The 12115-nt window shown below is 35.2% G+C and overlaps 1 protein-coding gene across 1 annotated transcript in view; it reads left to right on the plus strand.

The window, feature by feature from the left end:
- Positions 1–5094: 5094 nt before the first annotated feature.
- Positions 5095–12115, plus strand: part of LOC149702786 (uncharacterized) — a 119187-nt gene continuing 112166 nt past the window's right edge. Inside the window, exon 1 of the mRNA XM_089866713.1 lies at positions 5095–5129. The gene's annotated coding sequence lies outside the window, so the exon portion shown is untranslated. The remainder of the gene's footprint in view (positions 5130–12115) is intronic.

Consider the following 12115-nt stretch of genomic DNA (forward strand, 5'->3'; position numbering starts at 1 on the left):
GTACAGACCTTTCCCGTAACTTATAGTTAACTAAGAATGCGTAATTATAATAGGTAATACGTGCGGCAAAGGCTTAAACCGTGTCAAGAATTCGTTCGTAGGCAGTTTAGTTTTTGCTTTCGGACGGAACTTCTCGTTGAAGTTTCGAGCAATGGTCTGACAGGTATTTGGCCACTTTCATATTTAATATACTAGGATGAGTCTAAGCAAGACCACTCTGCGGGTCACGAAATTCTTGGCTAAAATTAGAGGCAAAAGAAAGGTTTTTTGGCTGCTTTTCCCCCTCCCAATTTAACACGTACGCTTATCAAGAAGTGATATCTAGTTTATTAGGGAGAAGTTATAAGAGATGCCTAAGTATTCGCTGGCCATAGTCCCAGTCCCCCATTCAAAATACAAGGGGGACGTAAAAGGAGGCCGGGCTATTTCGCCTCTCCTCAGTCGGAAAATACGTAATTTTCGTCATTCGCGTCGCGCTGACGTGAGTTTTCAAGAACCAATGAGATGCTGGTTGTAATTTAGAGGTGGGGATAAACTCCGGACCTACGTTTGGACTGGAGATAAAGCTGGAAATGTGGCGAATTTATAAAGTCTCCCTAATAAACTAGATATTACTTCTTGCGCTTAGTTTAGGGAATTTCCAAATTCAAATTTGGTTTAAATCCGGACGGCGAATTTGCGCTTGGTTATTTAACATATTTTTTTGAAGTGTACAGTTAATTATATCACATTTTGCGTAAGGGAAATTTTAAATGGTGTTAAATAGGATTTACACATTGTTAGGTTAAGTATGTCTAGCCTTTTTATGTGTCATTCTGATGCGATGCGGTGTAAGTGTTTTTGCAGGAAACTCGAGAAGTTCTAGTCAAAACATCCGTTAGAACTAAAATAGAAAAGTGTAAGACTAGATTCATTTAGTTCACCCATTCACTGGAATAGAGTTAATTGAGGGAAATGCATCAAGCTTAAGAGAAAGAACATTAGTGTCATTACGCCATGCCTTACACTTCATTCCCTCTTTGTCACTGAATGGAATCGTATTGTAAAGCAGTACGAAAGAGATGAGCGAACGTAATGGCGTTAATTAAATATGAGATGCAACTTTCATTAAGATTTCTTAATTTTTCTAATTTTAATTAAACTTCATTCTACGGTCTTATGAAATTACATTATTCAAATTTCTTCCTTTTTGCGGAAATACGCAGGTTCTTCCTGTTAAATTATTTAAAACAGTTAAATTTAAATTTCTTGTAAAAGTGCTCAGGTAATATGAAAAAGTCGTGGTTTAATAATAATAATCGTGTTTTTCGTGAATTTTTTCATTCTTTCGATACACTAGTTTTTGACAGAGAAATCTTGTTTACAAAATGGTTTATTCTTATTTATTTAGTTTAGTATAATTACCTTAATGGAAATTCCTTGAAATCCTAATTCTAAAGATAATATTAATCCATCATCAAACTTGGCGAAATTCCTTGAAATTAACGATCTTGAAAAATAAGTAGAAAGTTTATGATAATTGCAAATTAATTTATTCAACCTCATTAATTATTAAACATCCACCGATATTTAATTTTTAAAAGATCATTAATATTCTCTATTAATTAAACTATAAAAAGAAAAACCTTCACCCACATTTCTGTTATAAATTTTAAAATACAATCATAGCCCTATCATACTTTTCATAAGTATGAGTTGAAAGGAATTATGCTCTGAGTAGGCAGTCTTTATAAATAGTAGAGGGGCGTGGGTATGGCTTCGTTTATTTCGGTACTGAATTGCCGAAAACAAAGCATGACGTATTGTGATCTCCATCTCTATTTATAATCTGATTTGACCAATAATGGGAAATCAGAGAAGGGTCGTGCAGTATCGTTTGCTTGATTTAGGGTCGAAGTTGATCCAAAGACGATAGATATGGCTTCAAAGATACCGTGCCACCAAAGTCCTTATTGCTTGAAGTCATATCTAAGGTCTTTGTTGTTCACCTATCGGAGGTTCTGTCTAAAGACGAACCATGGGGGTCAAACATCAGACTCCATTTTACTACCGACATTTGAAAAGGATCTATAGTTCCAGATTAAATTAGAAACCTAGAAACGAATACGGCCTAGCACTAGCAGTCCTTAACTTTTAGAGAATCCGATACTATATGCCCATGCTGAAGACATATACTTATGAAAAGTATAGGGTTATGATAGTCAAGATCAGCTTGCTCTATTGTTAACACTAAGGTAATTTATTCCCATACTTTTGATGAAGCTTTGGGTCCTTGGGTCGAAGTTGAACAACGACCGACTTAATGTTTACAAGTAAACCACACGAATTTGAACTCATTTTCAATCTAGACCTTCCAAATTTCCAATTTATCATAGAGTAAACTAATATCCGTAACGTGGGAAGGTTAAGAGTGCTTACAGTTTAGGGTTAAAGTTAAAAAATTAAATTGGCAGATTTGAAATATTTCTTTTGTAGTTAGAAAGGTGAATCTTTAAAACAAATTCCAGAATGCAATACAATCGAATCGTGAATGGAAACTCGATTTAATAAAATTCGTGTTGCGGCAATTTAACCAATTAATAGTTAAGATGAATCAGAAATTCGTGAGGTTTTGTTACTAAATCGTTTAAGTGGATGTACACAGTTTGTTTACATTCCTATGTTAATGAAGCATGTCGTGTTTGCTTTAATTTTTCTTGAATTGTAATTAGAATTAGATTAATATGAGGTTCGGTTTAGCAGACTCCACTTAACTAATGGTGGCGCAGTAGTCCTCGTTTTTAAGACTAATTAAATGCTAATAATTTTGTAATAAGAGATCTGTTATCTAAAATTTTTCTTTTATTTTAATAATTCCTGACATGAAAATTTGGCAAAACTTTATCCAAACTACCCCATTACTGTTTCATTTCTACATTACCAAACTTACGATATATTTTTAAAGAATTTTCTAAGAATTTGAACCCATAATCGCTTACAACAAAACATACGTAACAGTTACAAGCCCAAACCGGAAATCAAATTTCCAGAATTTTGAACTTTTCGTGCTTGTAAGTCTTTTATTATTCAAATTTAAAATATCTTGAGAAAAACATTATTTTAATATGAAAGCATATTTTACACTTTCTAAGGCTAGGCTCTCACGAAGAGGTTTTTTTGAACTATTTTGCATCGTATAGCTAAGCAAGCTTTCTTTACTTAATTCTTTATCCTGGCCACGTCGAAAATGTCTGTTCAATCTAGAATCAGCTAGAGAAAATAGAACTGGAATAGAAAAGTATCCGGTTAAGAGGTCGCGAGAGTCAATATTATAGCCGAACCAATCATAGGCAGCCCTAGTATCGTCTGCTTGATCTGGGGTTAAGATATGGGTATCTGGATACAAAGACGTTAAATAGGGCTTGAACGTTACCAGTCCTCCACCAAAGTCCTTTTGTTTAAACAAGTACAGAACCTTCTATTCCATTACTGTTATCTCTGCTAGGGTATAAATGCTTGGGGTTTTTTTTGTATGCGGGGTCAAACCGTGAGATTTAGGTTTTGATAATGGATTTATTACATAATGGTATATTACTATTAACTATGGGCATAATTTGTATCATTTTATGATTTTTAACAGGTGCATTTTATTTTTGATCAAAAAAATTAGTTTTCAAAGCATTTGATGTAGATGTTATTTTTTATCAACCTACATATGTCAATTTTTTTCTGACGAAGGTCTATTTTCTTATCAGGTTCCTATTTTTTTACCATTGAAGGCCTATTTTTTACTGCTTAAGGCCTATTTTCTTATGAATGACTCATCGATGGGGGCGTTTTTCCATTAATATTTCAGTTGAAAATTCATTTTGTCTCCGTCTTTTTTGTCGAGGTTGGTTACTCGATTTATTTAATTTATTTTAACTTTGAATTAGATTGGATTTATGGTTTCTCTTGCCTTCGCTTCAGTTTTGCGTTAATTTTATTTTCGTTTTGTTATATTTATCCAGAAATATCTGCCGTGTCTTAATGGTAGATTGTGGAAGATTTACGAAGTAACGGCCAAGGCTTAGCCACGTGGTGACCATTCATCTAAACCTAACGCTGGAAAGACCTTCCCCATTGAATTAAAGAGAATCTAATTGACCATTCATCTGGACCTAACGATGGAAAAACCTTCACCATCGAATCGTCGAGGATCTGATAGACCATTTATCTGGACCTAAAGCTTAAAGACTTTCCCCTCGAATCATCAAGACTCCAATTGACCATTCGTCTGGACCTATTGTTTGGAAGACCTTCACTATTGAATCATCGAGGACCTATTTGACCATTGATCTGGACCTAATACTTGGAAGACCTACACCCTTGAACCGACAAGAATCTAATTGATCATTGATCTGGACCTAATACTTGGAAGACCTACACCCTTGAACCGACAAGAATCTAATTGATCATTGATCTGAACCTAATACTTTGAAGACCTTCACCCTTGAACCGACAAGAATCTAATTGACCATTCACCTGGACCTAACACTTGAAAGACCTTCACCTTTGAATCATCGATAATCTAATTGACCATTCAGCTGGACCTGAACCTAATGCTTAAAAGACCTTCACCCTTGAATCATAGGGATCTAACTGACTATTTACCTGAACCTAATGCTTAAAAGACCTTCACCCTTGAATCATAGGGATCTAACTGACTATTTATCTGGTCCTAACGCTTAAAAGACCTTCACCCTTGACTCTTGAGTCATCAAGGATGCAATTGACCAATGATCTGGACCTAACACTTGAATCATCGGGATCTAATTAAATATTGATCTGAACCTAAGGCTTGAAAGACCTTCACCCTTGAATCGACAAGAATCTAATTGACCTTTCATCTGGACCTAACGCTTAAAAGGTCTTCACCCTTGTGTTATCGGGGTTATAATTGACTATTTATCTGGACCTAACGCTCGAAAGATCTTCAACCATGTGGATCATCGAAGATCTAATTGACCATTCATCTGGACCTATAACACTTGAAAGACATTAATCCATGAATCATCGGGAATCTAATTGACCATTGGACCTAACACTTCAAAGACCTTCAGCCTGTGTATCATCATTTCATCGAGATCATCCATCGAGACCATCAAGCTGTGAGTTTTTAAAAATTATTTTTATCATCACCTTTTGCCTCGAGCGAATTATTACGGATGGGGAAACGACATTCCATTCTTGTCGACATCATTATTGGGTTTGCGTTTAACGTATTAGCCCAAATAAATTGGGGAATTTGCATATAGGTGGAAACGAACGCAAACTTCATTATAAAAAGCTATAAATGTTTAAGTCAAGCAACTAAAATACTAATCTGAATACACAAACCTGATGTCAAAAGAGATCTGCCGCTCCTTTCGGTGTGGTGAAAATACAATTTATTTCATTGCGGTTACACCGGTATAAACAGAACGCACCTATCGGAAAAAGAATATAGTACGTGAAATAATTCCGCCTACTAACAACACCCAATCCTCCTTTCACCCTAAATAAGCGTATTCCACGCTAATTACAAGACTTGTCCGGTTTATAATTTAAAAATCTTGATAACTGGTATTTGGCGGGCGCGAGCGCGTGAGACAATTAATATAACAACGTCTTAATTAACCCCGGCTTCATTGTTCTACAATTTAAAGGGGGAAGAAAAGATCACCGTCCTTATAGGGATATTTGGGGTCAGAACTATATAAAAATTTGGCAAGATCTAAGGAAGTCGTTATCACTATGCCAACTTGCCAAGAGGCTGTCTTCCCTTTAATTTAATAACTAGGAGGTTGGGTTAATTGCTTTGTTTCTTGAATAATGAAATTCAAGAAACGATCATTTAGGTTTGGGAATGATCCAAGTTTTTTTTTTTAATATTATCGGGCTACATGTTAGGGTGAGTTGACTTTGAAATATTAATGTTTGCGCCTATTGATTAAACCAGAAGTATATAATACTTCTCTTCGAGAGAAGTGTACCATAAAGCGGGGTAATTATAATATGACTCTTTCCAACATCAGAATAACATTTGGAACAAGGTTACTAAACCGAATCTAATAGGCGATAAATAGTTTCCTCATAGTAATCTATTAGCGCTTAACTATTTGCCAAGGCGCTTGCGCTTGTGCTTTTTTGTCCCACGTCAAGACAATCAAGGTTTGTGGTTTGATGGCTGAGGATTTAGTACCAAACAGTTATAGAATTCACCCATTTGAAGTTAGATGAGTAGAAGAGCAAAGAAAAAAGAGTGAGCCAGGGAAGAATGATGTTACATAACTAAAGTAATAACAGGATACAGTGTCATCCTTCTTCCATTATCCCCTTCTGGTAATATTAAATATATGCACTGAATAACACGTGTCTAAATTGGCACCAGGGAAGTTCAAATTAAAAGCATCGGAATGCCTTCAAACCAACAAATACGCCACCCTTTATGAAATCCAAATTCTAAGATAAATTATACTTGAAAACATGTTTTCTGAAGTCTTCAAATTCCAAAGGCTTAACTTCACTATATGACGAAAAAAAACTGGCCTAATTCTTTGAATTTTGGAGGTTTTCTTGTGACGTTGGTGATACTTAAAAATGGTAATTTACTGTCAGATTAAAATCGACTTGTACAAATATTATTTACACCCTTATTGTTCTTGAGGCAATACGACCAGCTTTACACGAAATTGAGAAAGAGACCAAGGTTTAAACAATCGCAATCTCTAACATTATGCTATGGATTAAAACTATTATTCCCCGTTATAAAATGATACAACCCGGATCACGGTGAAATATAGAACCGTAAATTTTCCATTTCTTTCGTTGTTTCTTCGTCGATTGTAGGCGGCGATAAAGAACAATATACACTTTTGATTCATCCTCGATATGTCTAGTTTCTCGTTTTTTAACTCAAATATTTCGATATTGGTTTAGCCATGACCTACTTTGGTTTTATCGTTCATTTATATAAAGAAAACCATTAACGAGCTATAGGGGTATGTAGTATTAAAATTTCTAATAATGTGGTTGAAAAATTAAGAGGCCTGTTCAGGCATTCCTGAACGGTGTCTCAGACTGACGATTGTAGGTGGTGGAATAATGATTATTTTGTAGTGGAAAATATATTAAGCTTTGAAATACATCGATATCGGTCAATGCAGTTTGCACATTTTATCTTGCAGACTATTGTTCTCGTAATTGCAAAGATCATGTAGAAACCTTTAGTTTTAACGTAATAGGAGAAGGGGATAATAGATGGATGACACTGTGTCCTCTTAATGCTTTAGTTATGTAACATGATCTTTCCCAGGCTCGGCCTTTTTGTTTGCTCCTCTGTTTCAAACTTCAAATGGGCATCTCACCGTGCTAGGGTGAATTCTATAACTGTTTGGTATTTACTAAATCCTCCGTAATCAACCCAGAAACCTCTTCTTGACGGGTGACAAAAATCTACAAGCGCATGCGCCTTGGCAAATAGTTAAGTGCTAATAGAGTAATGATGAATTAAATATTTATGGTGCATGTGGTTTGGTTTGGTAACCTAGCTCCGAATGTTCTGATGTTTGAAAGAACCATGCTGCAATTACGCCACTTTGTGGTACACTTCTCTTGAAGAGCAGTATTATATATTTCTGCTGGTATCAAACTTTGAATCTAAAATATTCAATAAGAGACTGAATATTCTTCAGTACAAATCATTTATGTCACTTATAATTAAGACTATTTCAAGTCAATATTAAAATCGAATCGACTTTCATTATATGGAAGAAAACAATAGATCAGTTTTTCAAAGTTACAGGTGAATACTGTACGTTAACCTTTTGGTTAAACCTTGAAGCTGTTAAGTTTTATTTCCAAGTGAAATATTCTTCTTTCTTTCTTTCTTTCAAGCAAATTATACCAATTATTTTTCTAATTAACCGGATGTCAGCTCCTGGTAATTATGGGCGATTCGTTAAGACATGAATAAGCTATTAGACAAACCAATAAGGTACAAGACCAGAGACCATGGTCTCAGACCACTAATTTTCCCTTTTTTGTTCAAATCTTCGGAATAGAAAATATATATAACCTACGCCTTTTTTAAAAAAAATGTTTTTTCTTGAACTATGTAATTCTGTTATTTGCGAAACAAAGGCAGAATTTTCTTTGGAATAAATTGTCTAAACTAGAGTTTCGAGTTTAACAAACTTTAAAGACTCAAAGGTGGGGTCTAAAAATAAAACTGTGTATGGTAAGAAGAATTTATTGAAGTTATTGAAGTTTATAGGGTATTCCTTCCTCCATAAACGGGATATGGTTCGGGTGAATCCGCAATCTATTCATTTCAAATAACCCGTAATAAGGAAAAAATTGGTTCACAAAATTTAGCCATAGGCGCCGCGTGATCGTCGGAAGTTTGAAGTTTCTTGCGGGTTTTTTTCTCCTCCTTCAGATATGGAATATTTAAAGGGACGTTGGTTGGTATGTGCTGTATAACATTTATAAAGATGTACGATGCGTTATGTTATTGTAGGAGCGGAACTATATTTTGAAGTAGTAGTGTTACTATTTCTTGGAGTAGTGATTGGGCAATGCCTACCTACGAGCCTCTCATGCTTATAATACTGTCAGTATCACTTTAAAGTCTCTAAGAGATCCGGTGCTTTATCGATGATTATAAATCAATTGATATTTTTGAAGCCGATTTCTCTTCTGAACGAACGTGATGGAATCGGAAAAGGTTTATGATAAAAAACCCCAAAGGGCATCATATCTCTTCTGTGTATTTAAAGAAAGCTCTCGGTCGGTCACGCTTTCAAAATTACTGGAGGCCTGCAACGTATGATACTTATAGCTAAGTCTAGTCTTAGGGATGACACCCAGAACTCTAGAGTTTTAATTTATATGACTAGCAATTTTCATTTCAAAATTTATTTTTTTCTTTTGTATGAAGTGTTAGTTTTGATTTATTCGTTGAACCAGATTCATCCAATTCTTTATTGAAACAGTTTAATTACGGATGAGGCAATAATTTTTCCGTTTCCTTGGCGCCTTGCGGAGATGTAATTGGCGTTATTAAGTACTCTTTGAAGGGGTTTTAATCTGGATCTTAACAGAAGTATATAATAGTTCTCTTCGAGGGAAGTGTACCAACCACAAAGCTGGGTAATTGTAACATGATTCTTCCCACCCTCGTTTTAGATTTGGAGCAAGGTTACCAAACCGAATCACATACGCGATAAATAGTTCCCTCATTATTACTTCCTCTATTAGCGCTTAACTATTTGCCAAGGCGCATGCATGCGCTTGTGCATTTTTGTCCCACGTGACACGTCAAGACAATCAAGATTTGTGCAGGGTTGATTGCTGATGATTTAGAACTAAACAGTTACAGAATTGACCCTAGAACGGTGCGATGCCCATCCGAAGTTTGATGAGCAGGAGAGCAAACAAAAAGGGTTCTTGAGCCTGGGAAGAATCATGTTACATAACTAAAGTATTAAGAGGATACAGAGTGGCATCCTTCCTCTATTATCCCCTTCTGATCTTACCCAAGGATTGATATACCTTCAAATGATGTGGAAGAGTTAATTTGATGGGCTGCAGGCAATAATCTAGAATTAATGTTTTTAGCATCTACGTGAAAAGAGCGGGATGGTCTAGTTTTTAAATATTTTATTTTTCATTTCTTCATGTATTCCTGTTTATATTGAAAAGATTACACCACTTTTGTGGTAGTGGATGCTTCAGATTATAGCTGGTGGTTGCAGCCTTAAATTTCATCCAATTTACATTGAAGAAACAAGTTTTATAATGAAAATTCAGGTGACTTCGTAGACTGTAATGGATAAATGTGGGGTTTTGTTTAATAGCTTAGAATTTAGTAATTTGAAATTTAGGGTGAAATAGAAAAACAAGTTATTTGTATTGAATAGCTGTTTCATGTCATTATATTACCATCCTGTGTTATTAATCTTCGCCGTAATAGGAGTGGAATCTGGTTTCTTAATATTATTACAACACTTTAATGAAGTTAATCATATTATTGCGTTTGTTTTCTATTGTGTATAAATGAATTGCAATAGCAGAATTTAAAAATTTAAAATAAAATTCGTGGACCCGAAAACGTATGAATATCCATCTTGTGTTTTCTCAAGCTTGTCCTTGTTGCAGTGATTAGTTATGAACTTGCCAACATGGTGAAGTACCCCGTGTCTTTAATTGACAAATCATAAATTAAGAATCTTTAAATATTTTGCAATTAATATTGAAAGTAAACCATTCTTTAAGTACTTAACAACGCTAAATCGAAGCAATAATTCTTGCCTAACACGATAATATTGAAAAGTACAATCTTTACCGCACTTTCAGGAATATTTAAATCAAAGACAAATCTTCGCTTTCTCATGCTTTAAAATGAGATTTACACAAGAAAAAACACTCGATTTCATGGCTAGTTATCTTGCAAATACCCGTAATAAACGTGTCAAAACTTGGAAGCTTTCGCTACATTTGACTGCTGTTAATTTTTAAAGAAAAAGAGGGCCATGCATGCAACGCTTTAAAATACTAGGGCTTTATTTTGTGTGATGTGAGTAGGTGGTCTTCAGTTTATTAAACAAGGTGTCACTGTTATTTTTTGTTAAAAGAGAAGAAAGAAACGAAGAGTGGTGAGGAATTCAACGCCTCTTTGTCTGAATGAGGGTTTTTAAGAAAGGATTCTTTTGTCTTTGCTTATAAAGTAGTTGATACGATCGAGTATGTTGAGGGTTTTAACTGATTTTCTACCTTGTAACTTGTTCAACTTTCAGGTTAGGAGTTTTCTAGAAAGGTTGTGACTCTTAACCTCCTTAATTTTTGATAAAATTGACGATTAAGTTTTGTTCTCGGGAATCTGAATTCCAACATTGTAAGGACTTTAGTTTGTAAAATCTTATAGGCCTAAGCATTTAAATGTGGTAAATATGTGTAATTCGTAACTAGAACCAGCGAAGGGAAGTTTGTATATCGAAATTCATAAATCTAACTTCATTTGTTTTAGTTTTCGCCATACAATACAGGAGTGTTTATTTATTTTAGAGCCAAATTTGATTTCAGCTCGAATAGTGTTAATGGAAGTAAAACCTACTTGATAAAGGTTGAATAAATCTGATTAGATCGCATACTCTTCATTCGCGAAGAAATCTTTCACCATACTTTGAAGAATATGGTCCATTTTCATGACTTTGATAATACTGGTCAAGTTGAGAAGACTTTATGGTATACTAATACAAAGTCATGACCACTTTGAGGGAAATGTCGGTTACCTAGTAATCATTGTTACCTTCATTAAGTGTGAAACTTGGTAAAACCGAGGTGTGCTTTTGTACGTGAGCCGTCCGCAGACTTCACGAAGGGTCACGATCTCTAATGATGTCTAACCTAACCCATCTAACTCGAGAGCTTTTCAGGTTATACCGTTATAAAATGACGGCGAACGGCCGAGAAGTTTGAGCCGTTTGCAAACCATAAGTAACTTCATTACCATACGTAAGACATAACCCATTGCCGTAAAGCTAGGGAAGGGTTCTCGTACTATAGACAGAGGTTTTTGCGTGTTATACTAGACGAAAACCTTAAGTTCACGTTTTGAAGTCGCATTGCTCGCTAAAATAGAAAGATTCGTAGGTTTAGGTTTGCAAGTCTTCAGTTTTCTTCGAGATGGTACCACCTTGTTAACTGGTGCCATTACGTTAGCCCTAGCTCACTTAATCATGCCTGTACTGACGCTTGATCGAGTGAGCTATGCTTTAGCAGACGATGTATGAAAAGTTCTATGACATTTTGACACAGGGGTAACCGTTTACAAGGGACGATTACAATGTTTTGGCCCACCAGGGATCTCGATTCTATATAGTTTTTTGGCAAATGTAATACTGGGTTTTTGAAAATCCCGCTTTACCTCGGGATGAACACACTTCCCTTAACGTCATACTTATTCTTGTTCCATTACTTATTCCCAAACCTTAAACTTTCACTTTTATTTAACAGGAGGTCTAGAACTTATTTAACGAAAGATAAATGTGATGCGAACACCAGTGTAAATCGTGGGCGTTTTGATAACGTTTAAGAGACCCCCTTTAAGAAG

This window comes from Phalangium opilio, unplaced genomic scaffold (genome assembly GCF_054372755.1).
Source record: "Phalangium opilio isolate 3A_F unplaced genomic scaffold, DU_Popi_V2 ptg000017l_1, whole genome shotgun sequence".
NCBI lineage: Eukaryota > Metazoa > Arthropoda > Arachnida > Opiliones > Phalangiidae > Phalangium > Phalangium opilio.